Genomic DNA, 24413 nt, shown 5'->3' on the forward strand with positions numbered 1-24413 from the left:
AAACAAAGGAACTCGTACATTTTCAGAAAAACTAACCGCTTATGAACTCACCAGCTTTATGCTGATTTTCAAACCGCTTGTATTCTCAGGTCCGTGTTAGACAGGTACCCGAAGATCCTTTTGTGCGAAGACGGAGTTCTCAGAAGACTCGTTTTGTGTTGTTCATATATACTATGTATCACATGTATAACTTTTGCTTTTGAAACAAATGTAAAACTTTTCTATATGTAATGTAATGGTTGTTTACTTTACTTACTATGTACATTGGATTTGATACTCAACGTGGAGTCAACCCCGGAAATGTTTCCACCTTCGGTTTTCGGGGTGTGACAGAATAGGACTACAAATATAAATACGAATACAAATATAAAATACGAATATGAATATGATTAAGAATAAGAATACGAATATGAAGGCACGTATCTAGGTACATTCAAGTGTAACACAATTAGGATATCAGAATATCTAGCTAATCTAACAAGTATGATAGACAATCAAGCATTACAATTGGGATTCAATAACTAAACTTACTTTTAGGACAATATAGGATTTTCTTGGGATAACAATTGTACATAACCAGAATCATGTAATAAATCAGTTAATCAAACTTCACATATAAGAAAATATAGGATTTTCTTGGATAACAATCTTTTCGGAAAACCAAAGGGAACTTGTACATTTTCAGAAAACCAACATCTTATGAACTCACCAGCTTTATGCTGATTTTCAAACTGCTTGTATTCTCAGGTCCATTTTAGACAGGTACCCAACGATCCTGTTTGGAGAAGACGCAGCGTACAGAAGACTCATCTCTCCTTTTGTCTATATATATATATATATATATATATCATCACTTTTAACACTTTACTTCTGAACAGATGTAAATTCTAATATGTAATGTAATGGTTGTTTACTTGCTTACTATGTGCATTGGATTTGATACTCAACGAGGAGTCCGCCCCGGAAATGTTTTCGCCTTCGGTTTTCGTGGTGTGACAAAATTGCATACACTTCTATTGTGGAATTCAAGAATTAAACAATGTTCATTAAAGCTTTGCTAAATTGCAAAGACTACTTCTATTTTGGAATTCAAAAATTAAACAATGCTCATCAATGCTTTGCTAAATTGCGTAGACTTCTAAGGTGGAACCCAAGAATGAAACAATGCTCCTCAAAGACTTGCTAAATTGCATAGACTTATATTGTGGAACTCAAGAGTCAAACAATGCTCATCAAAGTTTGTTTAAATTGCATAGACTTCTATTTTGGAACTCATGAATTAAAAGGTGTTTATCAAAGCTTTGCTAAATGCATAGATTTCTATTGTGGAACTCAAGTATTAACCAATGCTCATCAAAACATTGCTAAATTGCATAGACTTCTAATGTGGAACCCAAGAATGAAACAATGCTCATGAAAGCTTCGCTAAATTGCTTAGACTTCTATTGTGGAGCACTAGAATCAAACAATGCTCATCAAAGCTTTGCTTAAATTGCGTAGACTTCTATTGTGGAAATCAAGAATTAAACGATGCTCATAAAAGCTTTACTAAATTGCATAGACTTCTAATATGGAACTCAAGAGTGAAACAATGCACGTCAAAGCTTTGCTTAAACTGCATCGACTTCTAGTGTGGAAGTCAAGAATAAAGAAATGCTCATCAAAGCTTTGCTAAATTGCGAAGACTACTTCTATTGTGGAAATTAGGAATTAAATAATGCTCATCAAAGCTTTGCTAAATTGCACAGACTTCTAATGTGGAACTCAAGAAATAAGCAATGCTCATCAAAGCATTGCTTAAATTGCATACAATTCTATTGTGGAATTCAAGAATTTTACAATGCTCATCAAAGCTTTGCTAAATTGCGAAGACGATATCTGTTGTGGAACTCAAGAATTAAACAATGATCATCAAAACTTTGCTAAATTCCATGGACTTCGAATGTTGAACTCAAGAATGAAACAATGCTCATCAAAGCTTTGCTTAAACTACATACACTTCTATTGTGAAACTCAAGAATTAAACAACGTTCATTAAAGCTTTGATAAATTGCAAAGATTACTTCTATTTTGGAATTCAAAAATTAAACAATGCACATCAATGCTTTGCTAAATTGCATTGACTTCCAATGTGGAACCCAAGAATGAATCAATCCTCATCAAAGCTTTTCTAAATTGCATAGACTTCTATTGTGGAACTCAAGAATCAAACAATTCTCATCAAAGATTTACTAAATTGCATAGACTTCTATTGTGGAACTCAAGAGTTAAACGATGCTCATCAAAGCTTTGCTAGATTGCATAGACTTCTATTGTGGAACTCATGAATTAAACAATGCTCATCAAAGCTTTGCTAAATTGCAAAGACTACAACTATTGTGGAACTCAAGAATTAAAAATGCTCATCATAGCTTTGCTAAATTGCATAAAATTCTAATGTGGAACTCAATAATGAAACAATGCTCATCAAAGCTTTGCTGAAATTGTATAGACTTCTGTTGTGGAACTCAAGAATTAAACAATGCTCTTCGAAGCTTTGCTAAATTGCGAAGACTACTTTCCTTGTGGAACTCAATAATTAAACAGTGGTTATCTAAGCTTTGTTCATTTACGTTGACTTCTAATGTGGAACTAAAGCATGAAATAATGCTCATCCAAGCTTTTCTTAAATTGCATAGACTTCTATTGTGGAACTCAAGAATTAAACAATGCTCATCAAAGCTTCGCTAAATTGCAAAGACTACTTCTATTGTGGAACTCAAGAATTAAACAATGCTCATCAATGCATTCCTAAATTTCGTAGACTTCTAAGGTGGAACCCAAGAATGAAACAATGCTCCTCAAAGCTGTGCTAAATTGCATAGACTTATATTGTGGAACTCAAGAGTCAAACAATGCTCATCAAAGTTTTGTTTAAATTGCATAGACTTCTATTTTGGAACTCATGAATTAAAAGATGCTTATCAAAGCTTTACTAAATGTATAGATTTCAATTGTGGAACTCAAGTATTAACCAATGCTCATCAAAACATTGCTAAATTGCATAGACTTCTAATGTGGAACCCAAGAATGAAACAATGCTCATGAAAGTTTCGCTAAAGTGCTTAGACTTCTATTGTGGAGCACTAGAATCAAACAATGCTCATCAAAGCTTTGCTTAAATTGTGTAGACTTCTATTGTGGAAATCAAGAATTAAATGATGCTCATCAAAGTTTTACTAAATTGCATAGACTTCTTATATGGAACTCAAGAGCGAAACAATGCACGTCAAAGCTTTGCTTAAACAGCATAGACTTCTATTGTGGAAGTCAAGAATAAAGAAATGCTCAGCAAAGCTTTGCTAAAGTGCGAAGACTACTTCTATTGTGGAAATTAGGAATTTAATAATGCTCATCAAAGCTTTGCTAAATTGCACAGACTTCTAATGTGGAACTCAAGAAATCAGCAATGATCATCAAAGCATTGCTTAAATTGCATACAATTCTATTGTGGAATTCAAGAATTTTACAATGCGCATCAAAGCTTTGCTAAATTGCGAAGACGATATCTGTTGTGGAACTCAAGAATTAAACAATGATCATCAAAACATTGCTAAATTCCATAGACTTCGACTGTTGAACTCAAGATCGAAACAATGCTCATCAAAGCTTTGCTTAAACTGCATACACTTCTATTATGAAACTCAAGAATTAAACAACGTTCATTAAAGCTTTGCTAAATTGCAAAGAAGAATTCTATTTTGGAATTCAAAAATTAAACAATGCTCATCAATGCTTAGCTAAATTGCATTGACTTCCAATGTGGAACCCAAGAATGAATCAATCCTCATCAGAGCTTTGCTAAATAGCATAGACTTCTATTGTGGAACTTAAGAATCAAACAATTTTCATCAAAGATTTGCTAAATTGCATAGACTTCTATTGTGGAACTCAAGAATTAAACGATGCTCATCAAAGCTTTGCTAGAATGCATAGACTTCTATTATGGAACTCATGAATTAAACAATGCTCATCAAAGCTTTGCTAAATTGCAAAGACTACAACTATTGTGGAACTCAAGAATTAAAAATGCTCATCATAGATTTGCTAAATTGCATAAAATTCTAGTGTGGAACTCAATAATGAAACAATGTTCATCAAAGCTTTGCTGAAATTGTATAGACTTCTATTGTGGAACTCAAGAATTAAACAATGCTCTTCGAAGCTTCGCTAAATTGCGAAGACTACTTTTATTGTGGAAATCAATAATTAAACAACGGTTATCTAAGTTTTGTTAGTTAACGTTGACTTCTAATGTGGAACTAAAGCATGAAATAATGCTCATCAAAGCTTTTCTTAAATTGCATAGACTTCTATTGTGGAACTCAAGAATTAAACAATGCTCATCAAAGCTTCGCTAAATTGCAAAGACTACTTCTATTGTGGAACTCAAGAATTAAACAATGCTCATCAATGCTTTGCTAAATTGCGTAGACTTCTAAGGTGGAACCCAAGAATGAAACAATGCTCCTCAAAGCTGTGCTAAATTGCATAGACTTATATTGTGGAACTCAAGAGTCAAACAATGCTCATCAAAGTTTTGTTTAAATTGCATAGACTTCTATTTTGGAACTCATGAATTAAAAGATGCTTATCAAAGCTTTACTAAATGTATAGATTTCTATTGTGGAACTCAAGTATTAACCAATGCTCATCAAAACATTGCTAAATTGCATAGACTTCTAATGTGGAACCCAAGAATGAAACAATGCTCATGAAAGTTTCGCTAAATTGCTTAGACTTCTATTGTGGAGCACTAGAATCAAACAATGCTCATCAAAGCTTTGCTTAAATTGTGTAGACTTCTATTGTGGAAATCAAGAATTAAACGATGCTCATCAAAGCTTTACTAAATTGTATAGACTTATTATATGGAACTCAAGAGTGAAACAATGCACGTCAAAGCTTTGCTTAAACTGTATCGAATTCTAGTGTAGAAGTCAAGAATAAAGAAATGCTCATCAAAGCTTTGCTAAATTGCGAAGACTACTTCTATTGTGGAAATTAGGAATTAAATAATGCTTATCAAAGCTTTGCTAAATTGCACAGACTTCTAATGCGGAACTCAAGAAATAAGAAATGCTCATCAAAAGCATTGCTTAAATTGCATACAATTCTATTGTGGAATTCAAGAATTTTACAATGCTCATTAAAGTTTGCCAAATTGCGAAGACGACATCTGTTGTGGAACTCAAGAATTAAACAATGATCATCAAAACATTGCTAAATTCCATAGACTTTGAACGTTGAACTCAAGAATGAAACAATGCTCATCAGAGCTTTGCTTAAATTGCATACACTTCTATTGTGGAACTCAAGAATTGAACGATGTTGATTAAAGCTTTGCTAAATTGCAAAGAAGAATTCTATTTTGGAATTCAAAAATTAAACAATGCTCATCAATGCTTAGCTAAATTGCATTGACTTCCAATGTGGAACCCAAGAATGAATCAATCCTCATCAGAGCTTTGCTAAATTGCATAGACTTCTATTTTGGAACTCAAGAATCAAACAATTCTCATCAATGCTTTGCTAAATTGCATAGACTTCTATTGTGGAACTCAAGAATTAAACGATGCTTATCAAACCTTTGCTAGATTGCATAGACTTCTATTGTGGAACTCATGAATTAAACAATGCTCATCAAAGCTTTGCTAAATTGCGAAGACTACATCTATAGTGGAACTCAAGAATTAAAAATGCTCATCATAGCTTTGCTAAATTGCATAGAATTCTAATGTGAACTCATAATGAAACAATGTTCATCAAAGCTTTGCTGAAATCGTATAGACTTCTGTTGTGGAACTCAAGAATTAAACAATGCTGACGTATTTCATTTAATTTGGTGAAGCAATTTCTCTTCTATTTCCATTGTCTTAATGGGAGCATCATCCAAATCGGATCGATTGAAGGAAGTGAAGGTAAAACCTCCGGATAAAAGTGCTGCTGTCCGGTTCACTAAGACTGAAGTGGATGTGAAGGATCTAATTCCGCCTGGAATTATTGAGCAATCTTCAGCTACGATCTATAAAGCTCGTCGTAAGCCTAGTGTCTCTGGAGCTGTTGCGTCAGGAATTAGTAAAGCTGAGTGGAAAATGGAGGGTAAAGCTTTCAGAGTCAAGAATAGAGGCCGTAAGCTGGTGGATGGGTTAACTTCGATGGATACTGAGGATTATGATTTTGAAGAAGGATTTGAAGAAGTATCAGGAGATGATTTGGAATCAGTATCAGCTTGGGATTCAGACTCTATCAACTCTTTTCCTAGATCTGAAAGCAATATGATGGAATTGAAGTATGGAACTACTGGAGAGGTAAAAAATGATGGAGATCAAGTTGTTTCTATTCCTTCAGGTAACACTGCTAATTTGTTGAAAAATTGGGATGGATCGAAATTGAGTAATGCTGTTCAGGATCCTAATATGGAATTGAAGAATGTTACGAATGAAATGATTAGGGTGAATCCTAACATTGAGGTGATTGATATCAATATTCATGATAGTTCTAAATTGGATGAGAATAAAGGTGTGAAGTGTAGAGATGATGGGGATAAGATTGTTATCAGTAGTGAAGAATTTATTCCGGGGGTTGGCTTTCAATTTCTTAGTGATTTGAAGGTGGAGAAGACTGTGGGGAAGGATTTAGACAGTGAAAAGAATCAGGAAATGGATGTTGATAAGTCAAATTTGGAAAAGAAAGACAAGGAGATAGAAGGTAATACTGAAGATGATAACACTTCTGATGAGGAAGGGGATAATGATTCAAGTGAGGATGACTCTAGTGGGGAAGAGGAAAATGAGATAGAAGAAGAGGTTAATGCTAAGAGTAATATGGGTAATAACTGCAATGAGAAATCAGGTACTGTTATCAATAGCATTAATTTACTTCCTTCTATTTTGGGAAATGCTAAGAATAGTAATAAGGAGGATGGAGGAATGCAGGGGAATGTGATGAACTCTTATGCTGGAGTGTTAAAGGGTAATAGACATAAGGGTAAAATAGATGTTAGATTCATTCCAGGGGAGAATGGGGAAGATGATGGACCTGTAATAATTCCATTAGAGAATCTAAAGAATGCTAGTATTCCATTTACTAATACTCTTTATGGTTATATGATTGACAAGAAGTTGGCGTTCCCTGTTATTCAGAAAGAAGTAAGAAGATTGTGGAAGAATATGGGTTTGGAAGAGGTATTCATGAACAGCAAAGGTTTTTTCTTCTTTAAATTCAGTGATGAAAAGGGGATGTTATCTGTTTTGGAGGGTAGTCCTTGGTTAATGTTTAATAATATGCCTTTATTTCTTCAACGATGGAGGCCTGGTTTGACATTAACTAAGAACAAGCATGATAAAATTCCTGTTTGGATTAAAATATTTGATTTGCCCTTGGAAGTTTGGAGTGGTGAAAACTTATGTAGAATTGCTAGTAAGATAGGTATTCCTTTGGCTTTTGATTCCTTTACTGAGGATATGTGTTTGGAACATAAAGGAAGGAATGCTTATGCTAGAATTCTTGTTGAAATGGCAGCTGGGAAGGAATGGAGAAAGAAGATTGATATTGCTACTTGGGATTTTGTTTCTAATTCTGCTGTGATTCAAAGTTTTGATGTTGAATATGCTTGGATTCCTTCTAGATGTAATCATTGCAAAGTCTATGGGCATGTAGATAAAGTTTGTGCTGCTGCTATGAATGTTGTGAAGGAGGATAATAATGAAGAAGTGAGAAATCTAAAGAATAATAAAGAGAAGGAAGTTGATAATGGGGATGGGTTCACAGAAGTTAAATATAAAAAGGTTATGGGTAACATTGATGGTGAAGGCACTAGTAAATCTCAAGTGGGTAATTATCAATCTAATAATATGAAGAATAATGGAAAGAATGGGAATTGGAGAAGGGGTATTTTTTCTAAAGGCAATAATGGGAGCAGAGGTGGAAATGGTAAAGGGCAAAATTGGAATTGGAGTAATAAAGGAGTAAGTCACTGGAATTTAGAAAAGAATAGAAATTATGAGAAGTTTGTTAATGGGAAAGATGATATAGGAAATCGGGGGTTGAAGGAGAATAATAAGCAGCAGGTTGTAGTGGGAAAGGATAACAAGAAAGAGATGGGCAATGTTAGTATTGGTAGTGAGAATAAAACAGGGGAGGGATTAAGTAATAAAAACAGCTTTGGAATTTTGGGAGAGATTGAAGAGGAAGTATTGGATAAAATGGAAGAGGATGATAAGATTATGAAGACTGTTGCTAATCAAAATGTTGATAGTGAAGAAGGTGAAATGGGCTCTAATGAAAGCAAGAATAATAAATTGATGTCTTCAATCAAGGGAGAGGGGAAGAAGAAAGGAAATGAAAGTAATAAAGTGAATAAAGATAAGTTGGAGGTGGATAATAATAGCTGTAAGTTGGGGAGTTCTCAGGCATTTGAGGAGGTAAATGCCAGAAATTCTGTTTTTTCCCAATGATGTCTGTTGGTGCTTGGAATGTTAGGGGATTGAATAAGTCTGTTAAACAGAAGGAGGTTATTGATGTTATTAGGTGTAATAACCTTGGTATTTGTGCTGTGATTGAATCTCATGTAAAAATTCTAAATCTCAAGAGTGTTTGTGCTAAGACTTTTGGGCAGTGGGATTGGATATCTAATAATAATAGTTGTGAAGCTGGTACTAGAATAATTGTGGGGTGGAATCCGAGACTTTTTGATGTGATTCTGCTGTCTCAATCCAAACAGGTTATTCATTGTTATGTGAAATTGTGTAATTCGGATATTGGCATGTATTTGTCTTTTATATATGCTGCTTCGAATTATATTGAAAGAAGATTGCTTTGGGATAATTTGAAAAAACATAGTTTGGTTGTTAATAGGGAAGCTTGGGGTTTATTAGGTGATTTTAATGTTGCTTTAAAACCTTCGGAATATTCTGAAAGCTGTTCTAGAACTCCTAAAGGAGTTGAAGATTTTGTTGATTGTTTGAGTTTTATAGAAGTGGAGGACTTGAAGTCTTATGGGTTTCAGTTTACTTGGAACAAAACCCCTATGGGTAATATGGGGCTGTTAAAGAAGCTTGATAGAGTTATGGTTAATCAAAAATTTATGTTGAACCATCCTCTTGCTCATGCTGTCTTTAAACCATACAGAAATTCGGATCATTGCCCTGCTATCTTAAATTTTCCTGGTAACAAAGTAAAGTGGAAGCCTTCTTTTAGATTTGCGAATTTTATCTCTGAGAAGGAGGAATTTCTCCCTTTGGTTAAGGAGGTTTGGGATAAGAATATTGATGGGTATTTTATGTTTAAAGTGACACAAAAGTTGAAGATTCTCAAAAAACATTGCAGGGAGATGTGTAATAAATATTGGGGAGCTGGAAAAAGAATACAGAAGTTAAGAAAGGATTTGGAGTGTAAACAACAAGATATTGACAATAATCCTTTTGATTGCAAGATTAGGGAAGAGCATGCTAATATTCTCTTAGATTTTAATATTGCTTGTATTGATGAAGAAAAGATTCTTGCTCAGCGTGCTAAAATCAAATGGTTACAGGATGGGGACAATAACTCTAAATTCTTCCACAAAATTGTTAAAAGCAGAGGTATCAATAATCGTATTCAGATGGTTCTGAATGAAGATGGTCGTTGGGTGAGTGGGAAGGCTATGATAGAGAAATTTGTGTCTCATTTTAATAAGTTTTTGGGATGTAAGGATGATACTGATTTGACAGGCTTAAATGATGAGTTTTTTCCTAAAAAATTGGACAGTAGGGTGGCTGTTGATATGATTAGAGTGGTTACTGATGAAGAAATTAAATTGGCGATGTTTGACATAGATGACAATCGTGCCCCTGGGCCTGATGGGTATTCTTCGAAATTTTTTAAAAGTGCTTGGAGTATTGTTGGTCCAGATGTGTGTAAGGCTGTGAGAGAATTTTTTTGGACTGGTAAATTGCTGAATGGGATTAATGCAACGAGAATTGTTCTGGTCCCTAAAGTTGAAGTTCCGAGGAAAGTTTCTGATTTTAGACCTATAGCTTGCTGTAACACTTTTTATAAATGTATCAGTAAGATTATAGTAAATAGAATTAGAAATTGCTTGGGTGATATTGTTAGTAATAACCAATCAGCTTTTATTCCTGGTAGATCTATTTTGGACAATATTCTTCTTGCTCAGGAGTTGATGGTGGGGTACAAAAAAAAGAGAGGTACCCCTAAATGTACGATAAAGATTGATGTACAAAAGGCTTATGATACGGTGGATTGGGATTTTCTTAATAGAGTTCTGCAGGGATTTGGGTTTCATCCAGTCATGGTTAAATGGATTATGGCTTGTGTTTCTTCCCCGTGGTTCATGCTCAATTTTAATGGTGAAGATCATGGGTATTTTGAAGGAAAGCGAGGGCTTAGGCAGGGAGATCCTTTATCTCCTTACCTATTTACTATAGTTATGGAGGTTTTCAATATTATTATGGGTAAACTTATTGAAGATTCTTTGAATTTTAAGTTCCATAGTAAGTGTTTGAGCCTCAGAATTTCCCATTTATGTTTTGCTGATGATTTGTTAATTTTTTCTTATGGTAATGGGAATTCGGCCAGAATTATAAGGAAGGCCCTTGATGATTTCAATAAGATTTCAGGGCTGAAGGTTAGTATGGAAAAAAGTCAGATTTATTTCAGTTGTGTTAAGCCTAATATGAGAAGGATTATTTTGGGTATTCTTCCTTATGAAGTTGGGAAATTTCCATTTAAATATTTGGGGGTTCCTATGTGTGTTACTAAACTGTTTGATAGAGATTGTAAAAAGTTGATTGAAAAGATTAAGTTGAGAATTTTCAATTGGAAGTGTAAAACCTTATCTTTTGCTGGCAGATTGCAACTCATTAATTCGGTTTTAACTTCTATTCATGTTTATTGGGCCTCTATTTTTAAAATTCCAATTGCTACTATAAATGAGATTGAAAAGATGTGCAGGAGTTTTTTATGGGCTAATGGTGAGATAGTTAAAGGGAAAGCTAAAGTTAAATGGCTTGATATTTGTAAACCTAAGGAGTATGGTGGGCTGGGAATAAAGAATTTGAGGAAATGGAATGATGCTTTACTTGCTAAACATGTTTGGAATGTGGTTAATAACAAAAATTCCCTGTGGGTGCAGTGGGTGAGAATCAATTATATTGGCAGCAGGAATTTTTGGGATATTCTGCAGAAAAAGAGTATGAACTGGACATGGAAGAGATTTTTGGAGATAAGGAATACTGTTAGGCCTCATGTTATTTCTTGTGTGGGTAATGGGAGGAACACTTCTTTATGGCATGATTGGTGGCATCCTATTGGTATTCTTTGCGCCATTATTCCTAGGAGAGAGTGGATTAGTAATGGGCTTAGTGATTCTGCTTTAGTTTGTGATGTTCTTGAGTTGGAGTCGTATTCTTGGCCGGTTGAGTGGGTTAATAAGTACCCTGGATTGACTGAAGCTCCTATGTTTTGTATTGATTCTAATTTGAATGATGTTATTGGATGGAGGGATAAGGGAGGTATATGCAGAAAATTCTCTTGCAAACAGGTATGGAATGATTTGAATAATTTTGGGGATATTGTGCCTTGGTTTAATCTTGTTTGGTATAATAATTGCATTCCTCGCAACTCTTTTATTTTATGGCTGGCTGTCCTGAACAGATTAAAAACTCAGGATAGGGTTAGAGGATGGGAATTGGCTGGTAATTTGCTGTGTCCTTTTTGTGATAATGTTCCTGATTCGCATAGCCATTTATTCTTTAATTGTGAGTATTCCTCTAGAATCTGGAAATATTTCTGCAGTAAAGTGGGGCTAAATTTGAAAAGGGTTGAATGGAATGATCTTATTTTAATGTTGAACAGAATGCTTAAAATGAAGACAGGTGAGAATTTGATCATTAAATGTATGTTTGCTAGCTGTGTGTCTAATATTTGGAGAGAGAGAAATGCTAGACTTTTTGGTTCCAGCAGAATATCAGTTGAGGGGGTTATAGCTAGAATTGAGAATGAGATTCGTTTGAAGCTGATGGGATTAAAGAAAAGAGTTAAAATGATCAATAATAAGGTTTATTTGATCTGGGGTATTTCGGGAATTGAGAATGTTGAATAATGAAGTTCAATTTCTGGTTTTGCTGTTTTGAGTGTGGTTGGTTATGGTTTTGGGTTTGGCAGTGGTGGCAGTTAAATAAGGATGATGTTATTAATGGTATTTGGTGGGGGTTTTTTGGGAATAAAAATATGCACAAAGGAATTGACGGAATATGTCGCTGGTTGGAGAGTTTACTCTTTAATCATGTGACTTGTACCTATGGGATTTGCTGTTTGGATATGATCTTAATTGAGATTATCCAAATAGTGAATCCTAGACATGTGATTGATGCCATGTCTAGTATGAAACTTAATTTGATTCACTGGTGTTTTGGAATTATTTTTTTGTGTTTCTATTTGAGTTTGTGGTGCAGAAAGGCGAAGCAAAGGTTGGTGGTGGGCAATAGTTGTGGAGAGATTATGGATTTCCTGTTGAAGACTTTGAAGGATGTTATGGACAAGGGTCGCGACAGGAGCTTTGGGTCTATTTGTTGTTTGGGGCATTCCTGTTTTATCCGTGATGTTATGTTTTTTTGTGGATTAGTTTATAGGGATTTCCTTGTTATTTGTGATTTGTGGGTTTTGAACTTGTGGTTTTTTTTTCTTAAAGGTTAGCTTATGGATTGAGGGTTTTTTTAAAGGCCTTACCCCTTGCTTTGGTTTTTTTATCTTTTGGAGGTTTGGTTGGAGCAAGGGGGTGAAGTTACCTTTTTTCCCTCTTTCAATAAGTCCTTGGGCTAACTTTAAGGAATTTAGGGATTATTGGGGTTGTGAGTGGTTAGTTCTTAGTATTAGGAAGTGGTTTGGTAGTTGGTTATGGATAGGCTGGTTATTATTGTACTTTGTTTGAATTTTTGGTGTTTGTATTCTTTTATTCTTTTTAATAAAGTTTGCTGAGCTTTGGCTCTTTCAAAAAAAAAAAAAAAAGAATTAAACAATGCTCTTCGAAGCTTTGCTAAATTGCGAAGACTACTTTAAAATTGGAACTCAAGAATTAAACAATGGTTATCTAAGCTTTGTTAATTTACATTGACTTCTAATGTGGAACTAAAGCATGAAATAATGCTCATCAAAGCTTTTCTTAAATTGCATAGACTTCTACTGTGGAACTCAAGAATTAAACAATGCTCATCAAAGCTTTGCTAAATTGCAAAGACTACTTCTATTGTGTAACTCAAGAATTAAACAATGTTCATCAATGCTTTGCTAAATTGCATAGACTTCTAAGGTGGAACCCAAGAATGAAACAATACTCCTCAAAGTTTTGCTAAATTGCATAGACTTATATTGTGGAACTCAAGAATCAAACAATTCTCATCAAAGCTTTGCTAAATTGCATAGACTTCTATTGTGGAACTCAAGAATTAAACGATGCTCATCAAAGCTTTGCTAGATTGCATAGACTTCTATTGTGGAACTCATGAATTAAACAATGCTCATCAAAGCTTTGCTAAATTGCGAAGATTACATCTATTATGGAACTCAAGAATTAAAAATGCTCATCATAGCTTTGCTAAATTGCATAGAATTCTAATGTGGAACTCAATAATGAAACAATGCTCATCAAACCTTTTCTGAAATTGTATACACTTCTGTTGTGGAACTCAAGAATTAAACAATGCTCTTCGAAGCTTTGCTAAATTGTGAAGACTACTTTTGTTGTGGAACTCAAGAATTAAACAATGCTTATCTAAGCTTTGTTAATTTACATTGACTTCTAATGTGGAACTAAAGCATGAAATAATGCTCATCAAAGCTTTTCTTAAATTGCATAGATTTCTATTGTGGAACTCAAGAATTAAACAATGCTCCTCAAAGTTTTGCTAGATTGCATAGACTTATGTTGTGGAACCCAAGAGTCAAACAATGCTCATCATAGTTGTGTTTAAATTGCATAGACTTCTATTTTGGAACTCATGAATTAAAAGATGCTTATCAAAGCTTTGCTAAATGCATAGATTTCTATTGTGGAACTCAATTATTAAAATAATGCTCATAAAAACATTGCTAAATTGCATAGACTTCTAATGTGGAACCCAAGAAAGAAACAATGCTCATGAAAGCTTCGGTAAATTGCATAGACTTATATTATGGAGCTCAAGAACGAAACAATGCTCATCAAAGCTTTGCTTAAATTGCGTAGACTTCTATTGTGGAAATCAAGAATTAAACGATGCTCATCAAAGCGTTACTAAATTGCATAGACTTCTAATGTGGAACTCAAGAGTGAAACGATGCACGTCAAAGCTTTGCTTAAACTGCATAGACTTCTATTGTGGAAGTCTAGAATAAAGAAATGCTCATCAAAGCTTTGCTAAATTGCAAACACTACTTCTTTTGTGGAAATTAGGAATTTAATAAGGCTCATCAAAGCTTTGCTAAATTGCACAGACTTCTAATGTGGATCTCAAGAAATAAGCAATGCTCATCAAGGCATTGCTTAAATTGCATACAATTCTATTGTGGAATTCAAGAATTTTACAATGCTCATCAAAGCTTTGCTAAATTGCGAACACGATATCTGTTGTGGAACTCAAGAATTAAACAATGATCATCAAAACATGTCTAAATTCCATAGACTTCGAACGTTGAACTCAAGAACGAAACATGCTCATCAAAGCTTTGGTTAAATTGCATACACTTCTATTGTGGAACTCAAGAATTAAACAATGTTCATTAAATCTTTGCTAAATTGCAAAGACTACTTCAATTTTGGAATTCAAAAATTAAACAATGCTCATCAATGCTTTGCTAAATTGTAAATTGCATTGACTTCCAATGTGGAACCCAAGAATGAAACAATCCTCATCAAAGCTTTGCTAAATTGCATAGACTTCTATTGTGGAACTCAAGAATCAAACAATTCTCATCAAAGCTTTGCTAAATTGCATAGACTTCTATTGTGGAACTCAATAATTAAACGATGCTTATCAAACCTTTGCTAGATTGCATAGACTTCTATTGTGGAACTCAAGAATTAAACAATGCTCCTCAAAGTTTTGCTAGATTGCATAGACTTATGTTGTGGAACCCAAGAGTCAAACAATGCTCATCATAGTTGTGTTTAAATTGCATAGACTTCTATTTTGGAACTCATGAATTAAAAGATGCTTATCAAAGCTTTGCTAAATGCATAGATTTCTATTGTGGAACTCAATTATTAAAATAATGCTCATAAAAACATTGCTAAATTGCATAGACTTCTAATGTGGAATGCAAGAAAGAAACAATGCTCATGAAAGCTTCGCTAAATTGCATAGACTTCTATTATGGAGCTCAAGAATCAAACAATGCTCATCAAAGATTTGCTTAAATTGCGTAGACTTCTATTGTGGAAATCAAGAATTAAACGATGCTCATCAAAGCGTTACTAAATTCCATAGACTTCTAATGTGGAACTCAAGAGTGAAACGATGCACGTCAAAGCTTTGCTTAAACTGCATAGACTTCTATTGTGGAAGTCTAGAATAAAGAAATGCTCATCAAAGCTTTGCTAAATTGCAAACACTACTTCTATTGTGGAAATTAGGAATTTAATAATGCTCATCAAAGCTTTGCTAAATTGCGAACACGATATCTGTTGTGGAACTCAAGAATTAAACAATGATCATCAAAACTTGTCTAAATTCCATAGACTTCGAACGTTGAACTCAAGAATGAAACATGCTCATCAAAGCTTTGGTTAAATTGCATACACTTCTATTGTGGAACTCAAGAATTAAACAATGTTCATTAAAGCTTTGCTAAATTGCAAAGACTACTTCAATTTTGGAATTCAAAAATTAAACAATGCTCATCAATGCTTTGCTAAATTGTAAATTGCATTGACTTCCAATGTGGAACCCAAGAATGAAACAATCCTCATCAAAGCTTTGCTAAATTGCATAGACTTCTATTGTGGAACTCAAGAATCAAACAATTCTCATCACAGCTTTGCTAAATTGCATAGACTTCTATTGTGGAACTCAAGAATTAAACGATGCTTATCAAACCTTTGCTAGATTGCATAGACTTCTATTGTGGAACTCATGAATTAAACAATGCTCATCAAAGCTTTGCTAAATTGCGAAGACTACATCTATAGTGGAACTCAAGAATTAAAAATGCTCATCATAGCTTTGCTAAATTGCACAGAATTCTAATGTGAACTCATAATGAAACAATGTTCATCAAAGCTGTAACGCCCCGGGTTTTCTCGGTACGTTTGGTTATTTTAATTTAATTATCCTTGTAACGTTGGGTTAATTTAATTTACCAATGTCTAATTTCTTATGTTATTGGACTCTTTTGATCATCTTGTAAACTCCTTTTTGAAGTCCATGGACTATGGGCCTATTTGCAATGTCCATCTGGTTAATAGTACTTAATGTGTAAATTGAATCATTTGGAACACACACAAGGAAAACACTCTAAACCCTCCCTCTCTCTCAAAAATCGTCCCTCTCTCTCTCTTTGGGATCAAGAGCAGCCAAGGGGCTGTTTGGAGCTTAATTCTTGTTCATTTCCAGCCTTGATTCGTATTGGTATGAACCTCCTTATCCTTTCTTACAACTTGATTCATAACCTTGTTCTAGTTTTATGATTTCATCTTCACCTCTTCTCCTTCTTATTTTATTTGTAATTGTATGTTATACATCATCTCAAGATCCTATCTTCACCCCATATATGGTGGATGATGGATCTAGGGGATTACATATGGCAAAAGATCATGGAAACCCTAAAAGGGAGAATGATGATTTTATGTGCTTATGTTTATTTTCATGTTGATTATTATTACATCCTTGAGGCTAAATGAAATCCTAATGATCCCTAACCCTTTTTAGTACCACCATTATCATGGGGACTGAATTGGGATGATGAACACATCTTAAAATGTGTTTCAAAAGGAGAAGGATGGATAAGCCAAAAAGGAATCACGGGTGGCTACGATTCTGTTTTCCATCAGATCTGTAGTCATTTTGTAAAAATCATATCTGGAGCTCTAGAACTCAAACGGACCCCAAACCAGTTCCAAAAGTTCACAAATTGAGTTGGCTAACTTTCTTAAGAAGGCCAACCTCACTGATAAGGGCTTTATCTATGTTAAAGAATGGCATCTTTGCTGTTAGGTCTGATCCGGGTCTGTTCTGATATGTCATTTTGTTTTCATCATTTCTAAGGCTTGGAAAAGGATCCAGAGTGATTCCAAGTTTCTATATGTTCCTTATATTATGAATTTAAGATCTGGAGAATATCGGGTGTTATTTCCAATTATAAATTGGTTAGAATGGATCCACACTCCAGGTCAGTGGGCAGTCACCAGCTTTTGCTAGTGCTGTGATTGTCCACAATGTGAATTTTATATCTGGAGTTTGAGAGATGCTTTTCATTCAATTCCAACTCTGAGACTTTCACTTGTATGTCCTTTACTTCTCTTAATTTTCTTTTGGACGAATTCTACTCACAAGTTGGGTAGAATTGGCCAACATCACTTGACTGTATTGTTGGAGACAGAAGTGATACACCATTTTGTAAAATTCATATTTAATTCATCTTTTGGAGTTAGAATGAGTTCTTTATAGTTATGGAATCCTGAGCAATCATAGTTTCCTATAAAATTTAGTTAAAACTATGTTTCTGTTTTAGATTTTGGAGTAAATCCGTTTTGAACAGCAGGTCTGTTTTAGAGACCTTGCTGTGATTACTCTTTTCTCAACTCATAGCTTCATTACTTCTCGTTTCTAACCTTTAGTCCTTCTTAGGCGAGGTTTTGAAGTTTGCTCAAGCTTGGTAGCATTATTTGATTGTTAGCCATCCTTAATACTCACTCAAGGTGAGTTCTCTCACACCGTTGTATTGATGATTGTGTTTGCTAGTTAGCTCGTGTGTGATTATTTGAATTTATTATAAAAGCATGCTATGTAAGTATTGTTTTAATTCGTACATGTGCACTGTATGTAACTAATTATGGATATGGGGACACCACCAAAGGATACGGATTTACCGGTGCGGTGGGTAGGTAAGATCACCAACGTAATACTCTTCGTGAGGTGCGGTGATTAGGGCCAAATGATACGGGATCTTCCCGGTGCGGTTCAAACCTACAAGTCCTTCTCGTAATATAGACATTGATTCGTTCTTTGTCTTTATCATTATAATTGGAAAATGGATTAGGGCTAGTAAATATGAATGTTAGTACAATGTCTGTGTTTGAATTCACTAAGCTTCGTGCTTACGTTTTTCCCTTATAACTTTTCAGGTGTTAAGATTAAAGAGGCTAAGGCTTGACATGGAGCATCGGGACATCGCTACTAGTTATTTTGTTGGGACCTTATTATTATTATTACTTCCACACTTATTTTATATGATTATTAAGTTGATGGATTATGTTATGACTATTTCAGTTGTTTTAATTTAATTTAAGATGGGTTTTAAAAGTTTAAAATTTGTGCACAAAAAAGAAAAATTGGGTGTCACAAGTTGGTATCAGAGCCACAGTTTGAGGGAACTAGGCATTCTTGTGGATGTTCTAGACTCAAATTTGAGGCTCTATAAGAGTTTATTTTCTTTTTAAAATATTTTTCAAACTTTCTGAAGACTAGTAGTGAAAGATGTCGCGGTGTACCAGTCAGCTAGCCAAGTAAGCCTTATTTCTTATGTTAAATGTTTATGTTAAATTGTTGACTATGAATTTGATTCTACTAGCCTTAAAATATTAGATTACACACTTAGTTAGTGTTAACATGTGAGAGAGTTGTAAAATTAACGGCTAGAGCGAACTGGAAATTTTGAAACTAGACGCGAATGCGAAATTGGAACTTGTGTGGAAGGTAGTAGAAGGGCCCCTACTATTTGAAACATCGGTGCCGGTTTCGAGTCGGGGCAAGGTTGAAAAATTTTCGGCAAGCTGAGTGTTTTGTCTTCCTAGAAATATCTAGGCTGAATTGTTTCTAAGATTTTCATTCTTCTGTGGATACCAATGGCTCCGCCTGCTCGACTTAATCAGCTCCAAATGGAGCAAGTTAGGGATATTGTCGCTGAGGAATTCAATAACAGTTTCAACGAACTAATCCCGGGTGTGACCAACGACATAATCAACCAATTCGGTGCTCTTCTGGATGAGCGCCTCGCGGCTATTCCCGGGGAAGCGTTACTGTCTCCGCCTGTTTAGGATTCGGCATACTACTTCGAGAAGTTCAACAAGTGTAGCTCTCCTCTTTGGAATGGTGAATCCGACCCAGTTGCTACTAAGCCCTGGGTGTCAGATGTTGAGGGCACCTTCATAAGTGTTGGGTGTCCGGACTAGTACAAAGTAGTGATCGCCATGAATCAGCTGTGAAAAAGGGGAAAGACATAGTGGAACACCATCACCGCTCTATTGAATGAAGACGAAGTGAGGGCCATGTCTTGGGCCCAATTTGTGGAGAGGTTCGAGGCACAATATATGCCTAAGGTGGAGCAGCAGTGGATGCAGCAAGAGTTCATGGCCTTACAGTAGACTACCGAATCCGTTAGTGACCTGAACGCCAAGTTCTTGGAGATGCTATCTTTTGCCCCTCGTTTGCTGGGAACGAGGCCTAGTTAGTCAGCCGGTACACGGCCATCCTACGTATCGAGATTCAGGAATTCGTTAGCATGCAGAAGTTCTCGAATTTATCTGTGATCATGAATGTAGCGAGGAGGAGGGAAATCGAGTTGCAGACCCAGTCCAAGAGGAAGGCCAATGACACCTCTTCCAAGACATCCTGAGATGCCCAGAAAACGCAAAAGTAGGGTAGTAAGTCAAGGTATGAGTATAGGACGTCTTCAGGGCGAGAAAAATATGTTGATATGCTACATCTGCAAAAAGCCAGGGCATCATTGGAAGAATTGTAAGGATCCCCCTGCGAGTGCAGTACCTCATATTACTTCTGCAGTTCCCGTCTGTATCACTGCAACAAGACGGTAACACAAGAAGCCTGAATGCCCGAAGTTGAAGACTGGTAAAGGAGACAGGGGTGCAAATCCTGCAATTGCATCATCCTCTAAGGGAACCATTATGGTGACACGAGGTCGTGCTCACCAGATGACTGTGGAGGAGCCGGTGATTACAACGACAGTGGAAGACACTTATTTGCTAGATTCCAAGCCCGATGTTGTTATGTTTGATAGCGGTGCTACCCATTCTTTTGTATCTCACACGTTTATTAATCGTTTGGGGCGTAGTATCGGAAAATTGGCTCACCCAATGGTTGTCGATGTTGTCGACAACCGCACTATTTATGTCACCGATGTCTATCGGGGTTGCATTCTCGAGTTTTTTGGAGTTGAATTCCCTATTGATCTTATCCCTATTGCGATGCGAGAGCTCTACGTTATCGTACGCATGGATTGGCTTGATACGTTTGATGCGGAAATCCACTGTCGTAAGAAGCAAGTTCGTGTTCGAAACCCTAGAGGTGGAGAACTTATTATTCAGGGGGACATTCTGATGCAAACCCACAGCTGTCAACAAAGGATCCAAATCAAATGCCAGATGGACCAGTTACGAGGGCACGAGCTAAAACATTCAAAGAGGCTTTAAATGGATTGGTTAGAGAAGTTTGTACTCAAGAAAGTGTATGGAGACCCATTGGACCCAATCAAAGTTGGATTACCATAATTCAAGTCCAAGAGTGATTTACAAGATACAATAAGAGCCTTTATAAGCCCATTTCGCTTTTTTTTTTCCTATATTTTTATGTAATTTTCGTTTTTATATATCCTAAATAAGTGTTGGGGAGATAAAAGGGTCTTAGGTTACATGAACCTTGTGATAAACCATGTCTAGGTTCATAGTTTTAAACTTGGGGGTTAAATGCCTTAAATTAAAGACACTTCTTTAATTCATGGCTCTTTAGGTGCTCTTCCCACACTATAAAAACGTGGTATTTGTATCCATTTGAAATCAATCAAGTTTTGAATACAATTTGTGAGTTTTTAACTCTTTTTTCGTTCTTTGTGAACTTTAGAACTTATCAGGTTTTCATAGCTTGTGGCGTTCAAACTTATCAATCAATTTGGTGGGTTGATTGTGGCGTTTTATACCAAGGTTCTTGTCTCTTTATAGACAACGGGTCGCGGTTTCCACCTTTGTTTTACAATTCTGTAACCAAAAGAACGATCGGGCAAAACGTGTTCAAACCTCAATTTTGGGTGAGATCACATCATTTGGTATCAGAGCCAGTTCTTTGTGTTGCATATCTATTTTATTTTCTTCCTTGATTACTTGAGTTCTAAGACGCATATTGGTAGCGGGTCTTGTCACAAGTTGTCAAGGTTCTTACTAGCGACTTTTGAATTTCTAAGTTGTCAAACTTCTATATTCTACATTTCTTTTGTTTCCTTTATGTTTTCATTTGGCTATTAGTTTCCTCAAAAAAAAAATCAAAGGTAAAAAAAAAAAAAAAAAAAAAAAAAAAAAAACGAAAAGAAGCAAAAAAAAAAAAAAGAAAGAAAAAAAAAAGCAAAAAAAAATATTTAAAAAAAAAAACAAAGATTTACAAAGAAAAAAAAAAGAGAGAAAAAAAAAACAAAAAAAAGGAAAAAAAAAAGAAAGAAAGAAGAGGAGGAACAAGTAAAGCCTTTTTTTTTTTTTCTATAAAGTCAATTTGAATTGCAAGTGCAGTCTTTTTTTTTCAAAAAAAAAAAAAATAACCCATTGTTTGCTTCATCATTAGCAAAGCCAAGTTTGTTTGGCTTTCTTTTTGTGTATTGAGGTTACTTTAATTTGGATACAATTTCTTTTGATTTGTTTGGTAAGTTTGAATTCCTCAAGGCCACAAGTTCAAATTTGATAATTGCTTCTTTAGTTTGTTTAGAACTTTAAGAGTTAAAAGGGAGTGGTAAAAGGCTGTGTGGTGAGACTAAAAGAGGGTAAAAGCCATTCGAGGGATACACGAGGGTTGAGTGAACTATTTTTGAGAGAAACACGTGAGTGAGTGTTGGGAGGAAGTAAATTATTATTATTATTATTATTATTATTATTTTTTATTTTTTTGGCAGAAATATAAGATGGGTGATCAAAACCCCCCACCAAACCTTCAAGTTCAAGCTATGATGGATGAAATGCGACGTTTGATGACAAATGAATTTAACCAAGTACATGAAAGAATGGACCGAATGGAGGCACAAGTACAAAGAACTCGATCTCGAGCATCATCACAGGTTTCTAACGGGGAAGAGGAGGATGATGGTTGGGAACCTGAAAGGCGACCAAATAGAAGGAGGTCACGAAGAGATGACAATTTAAGTTCTATTAAAATGAAAGTTCCTTCTTTCAAAGGCAAGTCAGACCCGGACGCGTACATTGAATGGGAGACAAAAATGGAGTTCATATTTGATTGTCATGAATATTCCAACCGTAAGAAGGTAAAACTAGCCGTAGTTGAGTTTTCTGATTATGCACTAACATGGTGGGATCAACTTCTAATCACTAGACGGAGAAATGGAGAAAGGCCTATTGAGACATGGGATGAAATGAAGAGTGTCATGCGAAGACGGTTTGTGCCAAGTCATTACTTTCGTGATCTCCACAATAAACTTCAAAGCTTAAAACAAGGCAGCAAGTGTGTTGATGATTACTTCAAAGAAATGGAGGTTATGATGGTTCGTGCCAATATTGAGGAGGATCCTGAGGCAACCATGGCCAGATTCTTAAATGGCTTAAATCTTGAAATTCGTGATCGCGTTGAGATGCAACATTATGTTGAAATTGAAGACATGGTCCATATGGCTGTTAAAATTGAGAAACAATTAAAAAGAGGTGGCGGGTCTCGAAATAACACTTGGAAGGCTAGTACTTCAAAAAAATCAGAAAATACACCTACTTCTTCTTCTAATTCCAAATCTGATCCTAAAACAACAAACTCTTCAAAAGGAAAAACTGATTCTTCTACTTTTAGGAATCGTGACATAAAGTGTTTCAAGTGTCAAGGAAGGGGTCATATTGCAAGTCAATGTCCAAATAAGCTTACCATGGTGGTTAGAGAAAATGGCGAGATCGAAACGGATGAATCAGATTCTATAGTTTCAACGGAAGATTGTAGTTATGATGAAGAGGTGGCTGTTCAAGGTGATTTGTTGGTTGCAAGACGAGCTCTAAACATTCAATCCAAGGAGGGAGACGATGCCCAAAGGGAGAATATATTTCATACTCGTTGCTATGTTCAAGGCAAGGTATGTAGTGTTATAATTGATGGTGGGAGTTGTACTAACGTTGCAAGTACTTCCATGGTTGAAAAGTTAGGTATACCCACGATGAAGCATCAAAAACCATACAAACTTCAATGGCTCAATGATAGTGGTGAGGTGCGAGTTACAAAACAGGTGATGGTTTCATTTCGGATTGGAAGATATGAAGACGAGGTGTTGTGTGATGTTGTTCCTATGCAAGCCACTCACTTGCTGCTAGGTAGACCATGGCAATATGATAGACACGTAAGTCACGACGGTTTCACTAACAAATACACTTTTGTTTACAAAACAAAACCGGTAACTCTTGTACCAATGTCACCAATTCAAGTTTACCAAGATCAAGTAAAACTTCAACAAGATGCGAAAAAAGAGAGCGAAGGAAAAAAAGAGAGTGAGAAAAAAAAAGATGATGAACAAAAAAAAATGAGTGAGAAAACAGAAGAAAATGAACAAAAAAAAGAAAGTGAACAAAAAAAAGAGAGTGAAAAAAACAAAGAAAACATGAAAAAAAGAGGGAAAGAAAAAAAGGAAAATAAATATATTGCACTGGCAAAAAAAAGTGAGATAAAAGAAGCTTTTAAATCAGAAATGCATATTGTGCTTCTTTTGTTCAAAGAAGCTCCAATAGCCACTAACACTTTGGCCGGAACTCTTCCGAGCGATGTTACCTCTCTCTTGCAGGAATTTGGAGACTTGTTTGCTGAGGATGTTCCAAATGGATTGCCACCAATTCGTGGGATTGAACACCAAATTGACTTTATGCCTGGGGCGTCTATTCCCAACAAACCAGCCTATAGAACAAGCCCTGAAGAAACCAAGGAGCTACAAAGGCAAGTTGAAGAGTTACTTGCAAAGGGATTGGTTCAAGAAAGTATGAGCCCTTGTGCCGTTCCAGTCTTGTTGGTGCCAAAGAAGGATGGTTCTTGGAGGATGTGCGTAGATTGCCGTGCCATCAACAATATTACGGTAAAGTATCGTCATCCCATTCCCCGACTCGATGATATGCTTGATGAGTTGTATGGAGCAAAACTTTTTTCCAAAATTGATTTAAAAAGCGGGTATCACCAAATTTGCATGAAAGAAGGTGATGAGTGGAA

The sequence above is a fragment of the Lactuca sativa genome, chromosome 6, assembly GCF_002870075.4.
Source record: "Lactuca sativa cultivar Salinas chromosome 6, Lsat_Salinas_v11, whole genome shotgun sequence".
NCBI classification, from domain to species: domain Eukaryota; kingdom Viridiplantae; phylum Streptophyta; class Magnoliopsida; order Asterales; family Asteraceae; genus Lactuca; species Lactuca sativa.